The 12,258-nt window shown below is 42.5% G+C and overlaps 1 protein-coding gene across 2 annotated transcripts in view; it reads left to right on the top strand.

Annotated features, from left to right (window-relative positions):
• The window catches only part of PMFBP1 (polyamine modulated factor 1 binding protein 1), a 347,880-nt gene that overhangs the window by 121,853 nt on the left and 213,769 nt on the right, over positions 1 to 12,258 (top strand). The gene's annotated exons all lie outside the window — the stretch shown is intronic.

Here is a 12,258-nt window from a genome sequence, read left to right as displayed (position 1 = left end):
TTTTGTCAGATGGGGAAATTTCAGATTCAGGAAAAATTTCTCAACAAGCTGAACCTGATGTTGTGACATTTAAATTTAAATTAGAGCATCTCCGCGCACTGCTTAAGGAGGTGTTATCTACTCTGGATGATTGTGACAACTTGGTCATTCCAGAGAAATTATGCAAGATGGACAAGTTTCTAGAGGTTCCGGTGCCCCCCGACGCTTTTCCTATACCCAAGCGGGTGGTGGACATAGTGAATAAGGAGTGGGAGAAGCCCGGCATACCTTTTGTTCCCCCCCCTATATTTAAGAAATTATTTCCTATGGTCGACCCCAGAAAGGACTTATGATAGACAGTCCCTAAGGTCGAGGGGGCAGTTTCTACTCTAAACAAGCGCACTACTATTCCTATCGAAGATAGTTGTGCTTTCAAAGATCCTATGGTTACCTTCTACAACCCATTTTGTGCATTGTTCCTGTCACTACAGCAGCGTGGTTCTGGTTCGAGGAACTAGAAAAGTCGCTCAGTAGAGAGACTCCATATGAGGAGGTTATGGACAGAGTTCACGCACTTAAGTTGGCTAACTCTTTTATTTTAGATGCCGCTTTGCAATTAGCTAGATTAGCGGCGAAAAATTCAGGGTTTGCAATTGTGGCGCGCAGAGCGCTTTGGCTAAAGTCTTGGTCAGCGGATGTATCATCCAAGACAAAATTGCTTAACATCCCTTTCAAAGGTAAAACTCTATTTGGACCAGAATTGAAAGAGATTATCTCAGACATCACTGGGGGAAAGGGCCACGCCCTTCCTCAAGATAGGCCTTTCAAGGCCAAGAATAAGTCTAATTTTCGTTCCTTTCGCAATTTCAGGAACGGACCGGCCTCTGATGCTGCATCTTCTAAGCAAGAGGGTAATGCCTCACAGCCCAAACCAGCCTGGAAGCCTATGCAAGGCTGGAACAAGGGTAAGCAGGCCAAGAAACCTGCTGCTGCTAACAAAACAGCATGAAGGAGTAGCCCCCGATCCGGGACCGGATCTAGTAGGGGGCAGACTCTCTCTCTTTGCTCAGGCTTGGGCAAGAGATGTTCAGGATCCCTGGGCACTAGAAATAGTTTCTCAGGGTTATCTTCTGGAATTCAGGGAACTACCCCCAAGGGGAAGGTTCCACATGTCTCACTTATCCTTAAACCAAATAAAGAGACAGGCGTTCTTACATTGTGTAGAAGACCTGTTAAAGATGGGAGTGAGGGGGGCGGAGCCAACTAAGAAGCAATACAGTCGCACATTTCAGCTGCTCCGGCTATAACCTATACAAAACACATTTCTAAGGACTGTTTTTGCTCAAAATTTGGTACTTCTATAAGCCTGACCAACATAGGAGACTTGTGTGCCAAATTCTGCTGAGAGCTTCACAAAACTGACTGAATTCTGCAACTCTGGCAAATATATTGCAGCGGCTCTATAATCGGCCATCTTGGGCCCATCATTATCCCTGAACCAGAAGCCCTTCATCTATTTACACTATGCAAACTGCGGAGCAAATTATAAGTGATATTTACACCTTTCTTGACAGGTGCTGTGGTGTATTTGAACAACCAACCATTTTGGCACTCAAACGGATGGATGACACCCCTATGAAACATGCAGCTCACTCACCCCACTACTTGGCTACCCCCGCAGGGTATGACGCTTCGGGGCCCCGGCGTCCTCTATCCCCTCATCATAAGAGTTCAGGGGAGGAGTGTGGGCATGTAGCGGATCACCTACTCCGGAATGCTGCCGAAGACAAGACCCCCACGGCTGGACATATAACATCTTCTGAGATTGCTCCTTCTGTTGGCGCGCCCGCACACACAGCGTTTGAATTAGCTCTACAATACAGGCAGGCGGGGGGTAAGCCACAGATGACCTCTCCTAAGCTACATATCTATAGCCGCAGGACCCTAAAGTTAGATAGCGCTAAAAAGGCAGCAAACTTACATGTTCTCTTTTATGCCCCGATGTCTTTGCCGCCATCCACCCAGCAACCCAACCCCATTCCTCGCTATAAACAGCCTCACAGAAGCGAGAAGCACCCGGAACTGCTAGGCCTTGTTCAAGCGATCCTCCCTAATAGCGGTCATTCTGTAATACAGGGCTTCAGCAAGTCTGGCCACTTGTCATCCCGACATCTGGTGCACTATTATTACTCACCACTCCTAGGACAGACTGCCTTCAGGAGCGGCATCGGTTAATGCTGGGAGATGACTAGACCCGCTAGCAGTGACTTTATCAGCTCATCACTCTGATATCGGCTAGCACTTTCCTGGTAGCTATGGATAAGCTTATAGCAAACCTTCAAACTAACTGTTATGGACTTGTTTGTTTCTCATTTTCATTTTTGTTTTAAACTGCCGACTTTGGCCTCGCTTCCATTGAGTCGTAATTCAGTTTGCGTGCACTCGCAAACCGTTAAATATGCTGTCGAAAGCAATAGCGTTTAACGACTGTTTCCAATGGCGCGTTATACCTCAATATCGGCTGCCGGACTTCGGCTGCCGAAAAGATTTTCGCGTCCCATAGAAAGTAATAGAAGCCGTTAATCGATAAATTATACCAGGTTTCCATTGAAAGCGCTAACCGTTAATACATTGTCGGAGGCTGTCGATACATTGAGATATATTACCCCCAGCTCAACTAGGTGTAAAAGAGGAAAATTGTACTTTTTGAGACCTATTTTCTATTGAAATTATAAAACTTGCAAATAATGCAAGTGTTTTAATGTAGAAATAAATTGTTATAAGTAATATTTCTTCTGTTATGTGTGATCAGTCCACGGGTCATCATTACTTCTGGGATATAACTCCTCCCCAACAGGAAATGCAAGAGGATTCACCCAGCAGAGCTGCATATAGCTCCTCCCCTCTACGTCAGTCCCAGTCATTCTCTTGCACCCAACGACTAGATAGGATGTGTGAGAGGACTATGGTGATTATACTTAGTTTTTTTTTTGACTTCAATCAAAAGTTTGTTATTTTAAAATAGCACCGGAGCGTGTTATTACTTCTCTGGCAGAGTTTGAGGAAGAATCTGTCAGAGTTTTTTACTATGATTTTAACCGGAGTAGTTAAGATCATATTGCTGTTCTCGGCCATCTGAGGGAGGTAAAGGCTTCAGATCAGGGGACAGCGGGCAGATGAATCTGCATTGAGGTATGTAGCAGTTTTTATTTTCTGAATGGAATTGATGAGAAAATCCTGCCATACCGTTAAAATGACATGTATGTATACACTTCAGTATTCTGGGGATGGTATTTCACCGGAACTACTCTGTTAAAGGTCACTAATCCTTTTTAATAACTATTTATCATGTTAAACGTTTTTGCTGGAATGTAGAATCGTTTACATTGCTGAGGTACTGTGTGAATAAATATTTGGGCATTATTTTCCACTTGGCAGTTTTTTTGCTTTAATTGTGACAGTTTCGTTTCTCTTCACTGCTGTGTGGGAGAGGGAGGGGCCGTTTTTGGCGCTCTTTGCTACGCATCAAAAAATACCAGTCAGTTACTTTTATATTTCCTGCATGATCCGGTTCATCTCTGATAGATCTCAGGGGTCTTCAAACTTCTTTGAAGGGAGGTAAATTCTCTCAGCAGAGCTGTGAGAATTCTTATAGTGACTGTGAATAAAAACGTTGCTTTGTATTTTTTATGTCAAATTTAATTATTGTTATTTTACTAATGGGAACAAACCTTTGCTAAAAGTTTTGTGGTTTTAAAGTTTGATGCTATAACTGTTTTTCAGTTCATTATTTCAACTGTCATTTAATCGTTAGTACCTCTTTGAGGCACAGTACGTTTTTTGCTAAAAAAGATTATAACCAAGTTGTAAGTTTTTTGCTAGTGTGTTAAACATGTCTGACTCAGAGGAAGATATCTGTGTCATTTGTTCCAATGCCAAGGTGGAGCCCAATAGAAATTTATGTACTAACTGTATTGATGCTACTTTAAATAAAAGTCAATCTGTACAATGTGAACAAATTTCACCAAACAGCGAGGGGAGAGTTATGCCGACTAACTCGCCTCACGCGGCAGTACCTGCATCTCCCGCCCGGGAGGTGCGTGATATTTTGGCGCCTAGTACATCTGGGCGGCCATTACAGATAACATTACAAGATATGGCTACTGTTATGACTGAAGTTTTGTCTAAATTACCAGAACTAAGAGGCAAGCGTGATCACTCTGGGGTGAGAACAGAGTGCGCTGACAATGCTAGGGCCATGTCTGATACTGCGTCACAGCTCGCAGAGCATGAGGACGGAGAGCTTCATTCTGTGGGTGACGGTTCTGATCCAAACAGATTGGACTCAGATATTTCAAATTTTAAATTTAAATTGGAGAACCTCCGTGTATTACTAGGGGAGGTCTTAGCAGCTCTCAACGATTGTAACACCGTTGCAATACCAGAGAAACTGTGTAGGTTGGATAAATACTTTGCGGTACCGGCGAGTACTGACGTTTTTCCTATACCTAAGAGACTAACTGAAATTGTTACTAAGGAGTGGGATAGACCCGGTGTGCCGTTCTCACCCCCTCCAATATTTAGAAAGATGTTTCCAATAGACGCCACCACTCGGGACTTATGGCAAACGGTCCCCAAGGTGGAGGGAGCAGTTTCTACTTTAGCTAAGCGTACCACTATCCCGGTGGAGGATAGCTGCGCTTTCTCAGATCCAATGGATAAAAAATTAGAGGGTTACCTTAAGAAAATGTTTGTTCAACAAGGTTTTATATTACAACCCCTTGCATGTATCGCGCCGATTACGGCTGCGGCAGCATTTTGGATTGAGTCGCTTGAAGAGAACCTTAGTTCATCTACGCTAGACGACATTACGGACAGGCTTAGAGTCCTTAAACTAGCTAATTCCTTCATTTCGGAGGCCGTAGTACATTTAACCAAACTTACGGCTAAGAACTCAGGATTCGCCATACAGGCACGTAGGGCGCTGTGGCTAAAATCCTGGTCAGCTGATGTTACTTCTAAGTCCAAATTACTTAATATACCTTTCAAGGGGCAGTCTTTATTTGGGCCCGGTTTGAAAGAGATTATCGCTGACATTACAGGAGGTAAGGGCCACGCCCTACCTCAAGACAAAGCCAAAGCTAAGGCTAGACAGTCTAATTTTCGTCCCTTTCGGAACTTCAAAACAGGAGCAGCATCAACCTCCACTGCACCAAAACAGGAAGGAGCTGTTGCTCGTTACAGGCAAGGCTGGAAGCCTAACCAGTCCTGGAACAAGAGCAAGCAGGCCAGGAAACCTGCTGCTGCCCCAAAGACAGCATGAACCGAGAGCCCCCGATCCGGGACCGGATCTAGTGGGGGGCAGACTCTCTCTCTTCGCCCAGGCCTGGGCAAGAGATGTTCAGGATCCCTGGGCACTAGAGATCATATCTCAGGGATACCTTCTAGACTTCAAATTATCTCCCCCAAGGGGGAGATTTCATCTGTCAAGGTTGTCAACAAACCAGATAAAGAAAGAAGCGTTTCTACGCTGCGTACAAGATCTGTTAATAATGGGAGTGATCCATCCGGTTCCGCGGTCGGAACAAGGACAAGGGTTCTACTCAAACCTGTTTGTGGTTCCCAAAAAAGAGGGAACTTTCAGGCCAATCTTAGATTTAAAGATTCTAAACAAATTCCTAAGAGTTCCATCGTTCAAAATGGAAACTATTCGGACAATCTTACCCATGATCCAAGAGGGTCAGTACATGACCACAGTGGATTTAAAGGATGCTTACCTTCACATACCGATCCACAAAGATCATCACCGGTATCTAAGGTTTGCCTTCTTAGACAGGCACTACCAGTTTGTAGCTCTTCCATTCGGATTGGCTACGGCTCCAAGAATCTTCACAAAGGTTCTGGGTGCCCTTCTGGCGGTACTAAGACCGCGAGGGATTTCGGTAGCTCCATACCTAGACGACATTCTAATACAAGCTTCAAGCTTTCAAACTGCCAAGTCTCATACAGAGTTAGTTCTGGCATTTCTAAGGTCGCATGGATGGAAAGTGAACGAAAAGAAGAGTTCTCTTTTTCCTCTCACAAGAGTTCCATTCTTGGGGACTCTTATAGATTCTGTAGAAATGAAGATTTACCTGACAGAGGACAGGTTAACAAAGCTTCAAAATGCATGCCGTGTCCTTCATTCCATTCAACACCCGTCAGTAGCTCAATGCATGGAGGTGATCGGCTTAATGGTAGCGGCAATGGACATAGTACCTTTTGCACGCCTACACCTCAGACCTCTGCAATTATGCATGCTAAGTCAGTGGAATGGGGATTACTCAGATTTGTCCCCTACTCTGAATCTGAATCAAGAGACCAGAAATTCTCTTCTATGGTGGCTTCATCGGCCACACCTGTCCAGGGGGATGCCATTCAGCAGGCCAGACTGGACAATTGTAACAACAGACGCCAGCCTACTAGGTTGGGGCGCTGTCTGGAATTCTCTGAAGGCTCAGGGACCATGGAATCAGGAGGAGAGTCTCCTTCCAATAAACATTCTGGAATTGAGGGCAGTTCTCAATGCCCTTCTAGCTTGGCCCCAATTAACAACTCGGGGGTTCATCAGGTTTCAGTCGGACAACATCACGACTGTAGCTTACATCAACCATCAGGGAGGGACAAGAAGCTCCCTAGCAATGGTGGAAGTATCAAAGATAATTCACTGGGCAGAGTCTCACTCTTGCCACCTGTCAGCAATCCACATCCCGGGAGTGGAGAACTGGGAGGCGGATTTCTTGAGTCGCCAGACTTTTCATCCGGGGGAGTGGGAACTTCATCCGGAGGTCTTTGCCCAAATACTTCGACGTTGGGGCAAACCAGAGATAGATCTCATGGCGTCTCGCCAGAACGCCAAACTTCCTCGCTACGGGTCCAGATCCAGGGATCCGGGAGCGGTTCTGATAGATGCTTTGACAGCACCTTGGAACTTCGGGATGGCTTATGTGTTTCCACCCTTTCCGCTGCTTCCTCGATTGATTGCCAAAATCAAGCAGGAGAGAGCATCAGTGATTCTAATAGCGCCTGCATGGCCACGCAGGACTTGGTATGCAGATCTAGTGGACATGTCATCCTGTCCGCCTTGGTCTCTACCTCTAAGACAGGACCTTCTGATACAGGGTCCATTCAAACATCAAAATCTAACTTCTCTGAAGCTGACTGCTTGGAAATTGAACGTTTGATTTTATCAAAACGTGGTTTTTCTGAGTCGGTTATTGATACCCTGATACAGGCTAGGAAGCCTGTTACCAGAAAGATTTACCATAAAATATGGCGTAAATACCTATACTGGTGCGAATCCAAACATTACTCCTGGAGTAAGGTTAGGATCTCTAGGATATTGTCTTTTCTACAAGAAGGGTTAGAAAAGGGTTTATCAGCTAGTTCATTAAAGGGACAGATTTCAGCTCTGTCCATCTTGTTACACAGGCGTCTGTCAGAAAATCCAGACGTCCAGGCTTTTTGTCAGGCTTTGGCTAGGATCAAGCCTGTGTTTAAAGCTGTTGCTCCGCCATGGAGTTTAAACTTAGTTCTTAACGTTTTACAGGGTGTTCCATTTGAACCCCTTCATTCCATTGATATAAAATTGTTATCTTGGAAAGTTCTGTTTTTAATGGCTATTTCCTCGGCTCGAAGAGTCTCTGAGTTATCAGCCTTACATTGTGATTCTCCTTATCTGGTTTTTCACTCAGACAAGGTAGTTCTGCGTACTAAACCTGGGTTCTTACCTAAGGTGGTCACTAACAGGAATATCAATCAAGAGATTGTTGTTCCATCCTTGTGTCCAAATCCTTCTTCAAAGAAGGAACGTCTTCTACACAATCTGGATGTAGTTCGTGCCCTCAAGTTCTACTTGCAGGCAACTAAAGATTTTCGCCAAACTTCTTCCCTGTTTGTCGTTTATTCTGGACAGAGGAGAGGTCAAAAAGCTTCTGCTACCTCTCTCTCTTTTTGGCTTCGTAGCATAATACGTTTAGCCTATGAGACTGCTGGTCAGCAGCCTCCTGAAAGAATTACAGCTCACTCCACTAGAGCTGTGGCTTCCACTTGGGCCTTTAAGAATGAGGCCTCTGTTGAACAGATTTGCAAGGCTGCAACTTGGTCTTCGCTTCATACTTTTTCCAAATTTTACAAATTTGACACTTTTGCTTCTTCGGAGGCTATTTTTGGGAGAAAGGTTCTTCAGGCAGTGGTTCCTTCTATATAATGAGCCTGCCTATCCCTCCCGTCATCCGTGTACTTTTGCTTTGGTATTGGTATCCCAGAAGTAATGATGACCCGTGGACTGATCACACATAACAGAAGAAAACATAATTTATGCTTACCTGATAAATTCCTTTCTTCTGTTGTGTGATCAGTCCACGGCCCGCCCTGTTTTAAGGCAGGTAAATATCTTTTAAATTATACTCCAGTCACCACTTCACCCTTGGTTACTCCTTTCTCGTTGATTCTTGGTCGAATGACTGGGACTGACGTAGAGGGGAGGAGCTATATGCAGCTCTGCTGGGTGAATCCTCTTGCATTTCCTGTTGGGGAGGAGTTATATCCCAGAAGTAATGATGACCCGTGGACTGATCACACAACAGAAGAAAGGAATTTATCAGGTAAGCATAAATTATGTTTTATTGTTGTCTCATGTATAGAAATAGTTGAACTTATATTCTAATAGAAATATCAGTATATATTTAAATATAATAATATATGCAAGAACATATCTACAGAATGCAAACTAGACCTATGCCTAGGGCAGCAAGAAATATTACTTATATTTATGAAGTGTTAAATATAATTATATTAGAAAATAGTATTTGATTATTAAAAATATGGATAAGTGTTTTTTTATTTTTCTTGAGAGGCGATCACAGGTAATAAGCACGGACGTTAAACGTAAATTCTATAGCGTAAGGTCGGGTTACCTTAGCAACTAATTGATTTTCAAGAAATCCGACGTCAGATGGAAGCGTTAACACAACGTTAACTTACAGCTACACGAAAAGAGCAACTGCGCGCAACACGCTAATCTTTTCAATGGAAACCTGGTACTAAAATGCAGCCGTAAATTACTTTTAGCTGTCGGCCGCTTCGGTAGCTTACGGCTCCATTTTTAACGACTCAATGGAAGCGAGGCCTTTGTTATCTGCTCAATTGAATACCGTTAGCAGCTCTAATGGACAGTTAGGCCTCGCTTCCATTGAGTCGTTAAAAATGGAGCCGTAAGCTACCGAAGCGGCCGACAGCTAAAAGTAATTTACGGCTGCATTTTAGTACCAGGTTTCCATTGAAAAGATTAGCGTGTTGCGCGCAGTTGCTCTTTTCGTGTAGCTGTAAGTTAACGTTGTGTTAACGCTTCCATCTGACGTCGGATTTCTTGAAAATCAATTAGTTGCTAAGGTAACCCGACCTTACGCTATAGAATTTACGTTTAACGTCCGTGCTTATTACCTGTGATCGCCTCTCAAGAAAAATAAAAAAACACTTATCCATATTTTTAATAATCAAATACTATTTTCTAATATAATTATATTTAACACTTCATAAATATAAGTAATATTTCTTGCTGCCCTAGGCATAGGTCTAGTTTGCATTCTGTAGATATGTTCTTGCATATATTATTATATTTAAATATATACTGATATTTCTATTAGAATATAAGTTCAACTATTTCTATACATGAGACAACAATAAATATTACTTATAACAATTTATTTCTACATTAAAACACTTGCATTATTTGCAAGTTTTATAATTTCAATAGAAAATAGGTCTCAAAAAGTACAATTTTCCTCTTTTACACCTAGTTGAGCTGGGGGTAATATATCTCAATGTATCGACAGCCTCCGACAATGTATTAACGGTTAGCGCTTTCAATGGAAACCTGGTATAATTTATCGATTAACGGCTTCTATTACTTTCTATGGGACGCGAAAATCTTTTCGGCAGCCGAAGTCCGGCAGCCGATATTGAGGTATAACGCGCCATTGGAAACAGTCGTTAAACGCTATTGCTTTCGACAGCATATTTAACGGTTTGCGAGTGCACGCAAACTGAATTACGACTCAATGGAAGCGAGGCCTTAGTATGTTTAGTAAATTCCTGCTGCATAAGTTAACCTTTGGTAACCTAAGACTTGTTCATGCTGGTGTCTTAGCTTGTTGTGGAGTGTCTATGTTTATTGGGATGAAAGAAAACAATTAACACCTATTTTGTGTATTCAGCTACAGTATACTTTATTAGAATTATTTCTTTCAACTTAGGACTTCTGGAAGGTAGAGGAAACTCTGTTTCCCAGCATTACAGCTAGCTTACATGCACTATAGCTATCCCCAGAGAGCATTGATCTAGCTTCCGGTCAGGACGCACCGCTGCCAGCGGCCGGGGCGGCGTGGCGCCTACCTTACACAAATCTACAGCTCTGCTGTGGCTTTCAGATCTAGCCTTTTACTATAGTAATGAGAATTTAATCTATGTTAGTGTCGATTCTACATGTCAGTGGGGCTCTAGTTAGGTTTTAAACACTTTTATTACGCTCCCATAGTCATAGCGAATGCATATGCACTTTAAGTTAACCCACTTCGCAAATGATTAGCTGATACCTACTTGGTCTTCATCCCCACATACTTTCAAAAATCTAAAGCCAATTTGCCATGTCAATCCCTAACCATAATACTGTTAAAATTGGCTCTTCTTGCTTTATCTTATATCTAGCGCATTTAGTTAAATTTACCATCCCCCTCCCACTAGTAATGTACCTCCCAAGACTGGAGGGTTGATCGTGTTATATCACCTTTAGACATGAACACTCTAGTACCTTGTTTGCTTGTATACCCTGAAAGGTTACCACACTCTGTCGGCATCCTGAGCTATGTTCTCATACATCCTAACTACTAATCTATGTTTCATAGCTGGTCTACCCTTGCTGGAATAATGATACCTGTGAGCTTTTGCAACAGATAAATATATGACTGCCTCTTTAGCGCAGGGCCAATCGTTTTTGTTTTATTATATTTTACTTATAAGGTTTAGTTTTGTGTTATAGCTGCCTGTTGCTCTGTTTGCACACACAAGGAAGTACATGAAGTTCGAACATACGGTTATACATATATATATTTCCATGGTTAATCAAGTGGAGCTAGACTGCTACCTTTCTATTTTATACTCAGCTCTGGCTGCCAGACTGCAGAGGCGAGCACATATGCCATGCATAATAGCAATTGTCAAATCTGTCCAGCTGGCCTATCATAAGCTTCAATTCTTATAAAAATCAACACTTGTGTCCACTATAGAAACCCGCATAGGCCTTCTATTCTTAGAACCTAGGGTAATAATTAATATCTGTACTGCCTTAACCATGATACAAAAGAGAAAGATGTATGGACATATAACATATGCCCTTAGGTTCTCCGAGAATTTATAACTACCACCTCCCCCCCTCACACCCAGTGATCCTCCTAGAAGAGGAGGACTTATTACGCGGCTTCTCTTGCCTATGCCGCAACTCTAATTACCCCTTAATATCTACTATTATATAATACCACAGTATTGACTCTAATTATTGCACCCCATTCAGCAAGACTGATACATACAATCTGTCAGATGAGTCCCTACTTACTTCACCAATTTATCTTCCCTTAGGAACAGATCTTTCAGTGTTGTTATTATCTCAAAGGTTGATTGCCAATTAGACCATGTTATACAGAAAATGAGGTTCCAGTCTTCTACATTGTCTTGTATGTAATGTGAATTTCATGTCTCTATAAGGAAGATGTCAAACTACACTGTACTATTTTCATCTGTTTTCTGATGTTATTGCATGAAGAGTTGTAATATTTCGCACAACCTCAATAAAATACTTTATTAAAAAAAAAAAAAAAAAAAAAGATGGGAGTGATACACCCAGTTCCAATAAAGGAACAAGGAATGGGATTTTATTCAAATCTGTTCGTAGTTCCCAAAAAAGAGGGAACTTTCAGACCAATTTTGGATTTGAAGATCCTAAACAAATTTCTCAGGGTACCATCGTTCAAGATGGAAACCATTCGAACGATTCTACCCACTATCCAGGAAGGTCAATTTATGACTACCGTGGATCTAAAGGATGCGTACCTACATATTCCTATCCACAAAGAACATCATCAGTTCCTAAGGTTCGCCTTTCTGGACAAACATTACCAGTTTGTGGCCCTCCCATTCGGGTTAGCCACTGCTCCAAGGATTTTCACAAAGGTACTAGGGTCCCTT

This window comes from Bombina bombina, chromosome 1 (genome assembly GCF_027579735.1).
Source record: "Bombina bombina isolate aBomBom1 chromosome 1, aBomBom1.pri, whole genome shotgun sequence".
Taxonomy (NCBI): Eukaryota; Metazoa; Chordata; class Amphibia; order Anura; family Bombinatoridae; genus Bombina; species Bombina bombina.
This window is presented reverse-complemented; position numbering and strand designations above follow the sequence as displayed.